We start from the raw sequence: 6,729 nt of genomic DNA, 5'->3' as shown, positions 1-6,729 counted from the left end.
AGTAGCTCAGATCATCAGCCATGCATTAAGATAGGATGGCAGGGAGTCTAGAAGCCCAATTCCCTGTGTGGTTGGAAGCTTAGGAGATCAAAGAGGAGGCGAGCTTGTAGCTCCAGCCATGTATAGATACTTCTATAGCCAGGTGAGAGGTTCCTTGCTTGCTGGAATGGCAGACACAGATAGAAACCCTATCAGAGAACTACTGCGTGGTTGGGAAGTCACAGATGCTTGACCAGAGGAACCTGGAGACCGGGGCTGCCTCTGCCCTTAATTTATGTGTGGTCTTGAGCAAACCATCATCCTTTCAGGCTCTGGGCCTCCTCGCCCGAGGTTGCTCTGTGAAGGCTGGAGCTCACGTTTGTTCTTAAGCAGGGTATACTACCATTGGAAAGGTTTTGAGCAGCTCCTGTCTTCTGGGGCAGGGATGAGGACTTGCAGTGGGGGTTGACTGTTCCTTCTTTCTGGGAGGGACCTCCCAGCACTGTGAGAAGAAGGTGGGAGGTGACAGCTAGTGGGTTGACTCTGTGCAGAAGGGGTGGTCTGTGGGAAAACGGCCTTGGCTTGCTGCTTGGGTGGTGGTCAGGAGCTCAGCAGGGAGCCTGCCCAGGGAGGGATTTTGAGGTTGAACTGGAGTCTGATAAACACATGGAGGGCTGGCTCCAAGCTTTGGGGGGAACGGCCACCTTCAGGGCAGCCACAGAGAAGGTCCTTGCAGCAGTTCATTGGCCTGCAAGTTCACCCTCTCACAAAGGTCATGGACAGCAGGAAACTAGCAAGTCGAGGGGCTGGAAACCAAGCTCCAAAGTGTCCCGTTTCCGAGCACGAGTATGGCTGGCCCAGGGGACACCCAGGGAATCTCAAGGCAGGGACACAGAGCCAGCCTCTCCTCTCCAGAGCCCTGTGGTGGGCGGCGAGTAACAAGGCAGGTAAGGCAGAGGTGGGCGTGTCGAGTTCCTGCAGGTGAGCCTGGGGCAGGCCTGGGCAGTCTCCATCTCCTTCCTGCTCTGATGCTCTGTGACTTTCCTGTTTTGCCTCTAATCATGAGGAGAGAAGCAGCAGATGTGAAAGTGGAGGCGACACCCTTCAGGACAACGCAGACGGAGACAGCATCCAAGCCCCGTGATCCCAGGGGGTCCTTGGGGGCATAATCCTGTCCCCTGCTCTTTTCTGCATCCCAGTGACCCAGAGAGCCTGGCCTCAGGGGAGCACGCAGGTGGAAGCTCCGTCCCTGCGGAAGTCAACCGTGCACCTGACCTGGGCCCTGAGCAGCAGAACTTAAAATGCACATGGCTGTGAGGTTTGGGTTTCAGCTCTGGGTGATCTGAACTGAGCAGCCATGAGATAGTTTTCTTGGTGCAGTTGGATTGCTAACTGACCTGCTGGGTAGTCACTTGAATGTGGCAGAGAGAGATAAGGCCAGGAGCCCTCTGAGGAGCTCAGGGATGTGTGCAGAAGCCCCAAATGACATAAAGCAGTGCCACCGCCTTCCCAGCAGGCAGCACTCCTTTCTTTCCTTTCCCTATTAATTAATTTCTATTTGAGATGAAACATCCCTAAGTTTATCATAAAAAAGAGACTTTGGAAATCTTTTCAAAAGTAGATGCATGGCGGGAGCAGATGTGGCTCAAGCTGTTTGAGAGCCTGCTTCCCACACGGGAGGTCCCAAGGCTTCCTGAAAACAAACAAACGAAAAAACCAACTCAGCGTAGCCGATGTGGCTCCGTGGCTGAGCACTGGCTTCCCACACACGAGGGGCTGGGTTCAATCTCAGGCCCCAGGACCTCAAAGAAAAAGAAGGTGCACGGGCATGAATGACAGCGAGCCAGGAAGTTAGGGGTTACAGACACACACACAACCCCAAAGCCGACTCACAAGACAATATGAGACTTTAAAAAATGTTTCTCATGTGCAGGCACCTCGTACCGCAAAGCCCAGATCTTCTAAGGCTCTCTATGTGAACACCCGACCCTGGGTGACAAGTTCTGCTGAAGGGCGCTTTGATGAAACCACAGATGACAGGATGTTAAAACGGGAGTCTAGCCTAGGTTTTGGTGATACCACAGTCACCAGACACTAAAGTGAGCATGAAAGCTTCTCCCACATTTCAAAGGAAATTGTCTGGACCTGGTTCCAGCTCCCAGCCAGATGGAGGATATGAAAGGACTGGTGTCCTTCCAGAGCCTTCCCTGGCCCAGCCTGTGGACTGGCCACCAGCGTATGGAGGAAGGTTATTCCTGGTGACGGAGGACTACAAAAGCTTCCCTTCCCAGAAACATTCTCAGAGGGAAACGTGACTTTGATCTTCATTATTTATTCCCTTCTGTCAGCTTCCTCTAACCACCAACAAAGCTCCCATTTTGTGTGGCTGATGGTTCCTGCTGGGAGTTGAGCCCTACTGAATAGTTGATGAGAAATGGCTGTTTTTATGCAGAGAGGAGAGGCCTCGTTCCTGGAAAGCTGGGGCAGCATCTTGGTGTCTGGCCTGACAGAACCATTACCCCAGGAAACTCCTCCTTGGCCTCGGTGATCATTCATTTCAGGTCCTGCGAGCAGGCCCATGTCCACTCAAGCTGCTCCACCGGCCGAACTGGAAGAGGTGGCGGGATGGGGGACAGAAGGCTGGAGGGGCCGGCTGGGTTGCCTTCTCTCCAGTCCCAATGCATTGCCTTCCGTGTTCTGACACGTAAGAAGGAAATCCTGTGCAGGGAGAGAAGTGAGAGGTGAGACTAACATGGTGTTGTCAGGGTGGTCCCTGGGCCAGCACCTCCTTGTTGGAAAAGCACCTGCCCAGGTGAATTCCAGACCTGCGTCTCCTCAGGTGAATTGCATCACCACTGTGATGTCTGAGGGCCACTGGGTGGCGGATGGAGCCATAGGCTTTGGGATGAGATCTTGCCCGTTGTCAGCTGTCCCTTGGCCCAGACTGTTCCTCTTCTCCCTCCAGCACCCCAATCCATTTAGTCGAAGGGGTCTCATCTGACTCTGCTAACTAGCACCTCTCTATTTTATTCTTTCCGCACACTCTACTTTCTTGAAAGGATTTATCAACATTGCCATAAATTTTGTATTTTAACTCCATTCAGGACAACAGGGCTGTGTTCTTTGGCACCAATGTTCCTCTAGCACCTCAGATTGTGCCAGGCACAGAGCTAGGGCTCAGCACGGATTTGCTGAGCATGAATGTTTACATGAATGGCCTTGGTTTCTCAGGTCTCGCTTTTCTCATACACAGTTGGGGCATACGATTACTCCAGGGAGTCATGGCTTGGACATAGTAACACTGTGCCTGTAATCCCCCTAGTCAGAGCCATTGCCCACAGACAGACCCAGTGAGTGGGCAGTGACTGCCTGTTTCATCGCTTGGCCCATCTTTGTCTTCTCATATTCACTTGAACCAGAGAGGGAACCTGTGAAACTCCCGCTGGTTGGATTATTGCAGTGTTTTACTGGTGATCCACGCTGGAACTAGCCTCTTCTTCTGGGGGGCAGTGATTTCATTTATTGCAGACAAAGAAGCTTGTAATGGGTGGCCTTGTAACCTCTATGCCCTTGGGGTCCTTCTACTTAGTTGACAAGGTGTGTGCCTTAGTTTCTAGGGCTGCCATAGCACGATTTCACAAACTGGGTGTCTTAAAACAACAGACATGTGTGCCTCACAGCTCTGGAGGCCACACGTTCCAGGTCAGAAGGTTCACAGGGCCGTGCTTTCTCAGAAGTCTGCAGAGTTCTAGCAGCGACTTGCCGGCAGTCTGCATCCTGTGGCTGGTGGCATGTGGCCATCTTCTCTCTTCTGTCCCCTACCGCTGTCTGCAAACTTCATCTCTTAATAAAGTCACCAGCCATGGGGAACCCCCATCTAGCTTGACCACATCTTAACTAACAACATCTTCAAAGAGCCAATTTCCAAACAAGAACGAGTTTACTGGGACTGGGCGTAGGACTTGAATGCATTTGGCAGGAAGGGGGCACAATTCATCCCATAAAAACACGTCACGTCAATGAATTGTATTTGTTTTCAGCTGCTCTCTCTGTGAAACGACTTTCGATGATCCCAGGTCTCAGCAGACTCTATTTATAAAGCGCAAAGCACTTTTAATGGAGCACTACTAATTTTAAGTTTAGCTTACACACTTCTAAGTGAGCGTGTCTAAGGCGGTAGCCACCAAAGTGAGGTGCACGGCTAATCCATTGAAGTAGACAAGAAAACGACAGCTGGAACTTCCATTTAAGCTATTATTATTTAGAAGCATGTTTAGGGTCATGTACGTCACTAGAAGGAAATCTAGAGTCTGAAACATGGAACTGTATAATAGAGCGAACCCTATTGCGGACGATGACTGTGGTTAATAGTACAAATTTAAGAATGTTTTTCCATGAACTAGGACAAATGTATGGCACTAGTACAAGGTGTTAACAAAAGGGTGGTATCTGGGGGAAAATACAATTAAGGCAAACAATGGACTAGAGTTAACAGTAATATTCTTTTATCAATTGTAACAATGGTGTCAGCAATGGTTTAAGGGGTATGAGGTCTTTCTACTTGAAGCAGTAAAAATGTTTGAAAATTGATTGCAATGGTGAATGCACAACTCTGATTACACTGAGAGCCATTGATCCCTCACTTTGGATGGATTGTGTGGTGTGAATAAAGCTGCTATTTTTCACCCATGATACAATCCGTCCAAACAAACAAAAATGATTTTAAGAGTGATATTCTGAAATGGACTGTATGAACTGAATATATAGCTCACTTTTTAAAAAGAAAGATCTGTATTACAAAAATAGAGGGTGCTGCAGTGCAGGGGAAGTGCTTTAGGTCTTGATCCCTGACACGACTTGGTGGTTTTAGCACGAAGAGCTCTATAGGCATGGCATACGAGCTGTCAGCCTCTACATTCTCTCCTGACGGGAGTGTTTTTCAAGTTGAATATGCTCTGAAGGCTGTCGAATATAGTAGCACAACCTTTGGAATCAGATGTAAAGATGGTGTTGGGTAGAGAAATTAGTCCTTTCTAAACTTTTTGAAGAAAGTTCCAGCAAACAACTTTTTAATGTTGATTGGCATGTTGAAATGGTGGTAGCAGGTTTGTTGGCAGGTGCTCATTCTTTAGCAGACATAGCAAGAGAAGCTTCCAACTTTATATCTAACTTTGGTTATAATATTTCACTGCAACATCTTGCAGGCAGAGTGATCATGTACGTTTGTGCCTCTACACTCTGTGGCGCAGTTAGACCTTTTGGATGCAGTTTCATGTTAGGGTCTTAATAGGGTGAAAGATGATGCACAGTTCTACATGACTGATCCATCAGGTGTTTCATGTAGTTATTGGGGCTGTGCCATTGGTAGGGCCAAGAAAGCTGCAAAGACAGAACTCGAAAAGCTTTAGCTGAAAGAAATGACCGATCCTGCTGTTGTTAAAGAAGTTGCAAAAAGAATTTGCATACTACTTGATGAAGTTAAAGATAAAGTGTTTGAACTAGAGCTCGGCGGGGTTGGTGAATTAACTAAAGGGAGACCTGAAATTGTTCCAAAAGATATAAGGGAAGAAGCAGAGAAATACGCTAAGGAAACTTTGAAGGAAGAAGATGAATCTGATGATGATAATATTTACATCTGTTTCTGTTTTAAATTTCTACTACAGTCCCATGTAAACTATTTAGCTCTGTGTATTATTACATACTCAATAACAAATTTTCATTAAGTTTTTTGTCTTAGAAGAAAAAACAAATAAAAAGTTGCAATACTAATCCTTAATTGTTTTTAGGGAAAAAAGTAGTTTAGAATTGAAACTTGATACACATTTCCTGTAGAGCTTGACATGGGTGCCCTTGCCCTGCCTTGTGTCAGATAGCCACGCCCTGTGTTTTGGGAGAGTGTATTGGAGCCCAGCGGCCATGCGAGAGAGAAACCCACAGGTGGAGGTGATTAAAAGTCAGTGCCCTCGTATTAGCTCACACAGTGGGTTAGGATGTTGCAAAATCATATATTGTGGTGTTGCCAAATCATGCACAAGTCCCTGGTTAGTAGACTTAGCTAATTTTAATTAATCTAACCTTTTTAAAATGAGCTGTTTTCTGAAGAACATTGTGGCCAAGAAGCCAGATATGAAGATAACACTAGATCACACAAAATGTTACATTAAAAAATATAGGAGATTACCATATGCCCCACTCGCCATATTCCCCACTTTTGCCACATTAACAACTTTCATTAGTGTGGTACATTCATTACATTTGATGAATACATCTTGGAGCACTGCTACACAGCATGGATTTATAGTTTACATTGTAGTTTACACTGTCTCTCAGTCCATTCAATGGGTTATGGCAGGATATGTATGTCTTGCATCTGTCCTTGCAATATCATTCAGGACAACTCCAATTCCAGAAAATGCCCCCATATCACAGCTTCTTTTTCCTCTTCCTGCTTTCAGCAAGTCTCGTGGCCACTGTCTCCATATCAATGGTATAATTTTTTCCATTGCTAGATTCACAATAATTATATAGTAGAATAACAGTAAGTCCACTCTAGTCCATATTTTATTCCCCAATCCTGAGGATTTGGGGATGGTGATGCCCACTCCACCTCTTAATTGAGAGAGGGCTTTGATCCCACATGGCTGATGGATGGGACTCTCCTGCTTGCAGCTGTATATTCTCTTGGTTCCTTGGTGTGGTGGTTGACCAGCCTCACCTCCTTGTTTCCTGATGTGGGTAAGTCCAATGAAC

This window comes from Dasypus novemcinctus, chromosome 8 (genome assembly GCF_030445035.2).
Source record: "Dasypus novemcinctus isolate mDasNov1 chromosome 8, mDasNov1.1.hap2, whole genome shotgun sequence".
Taxonomy (NCBI): Eukaryota; Metazoa; Chordata; class Mammalia; order Cingulata; family Dasypodidae; genus Dasypus; species Dasypus novemcinctus.
The sequence above is the reverse complement of the archived record's forward strand: the minus strand, read 5'-3'. Positions refer to the sequence as shown.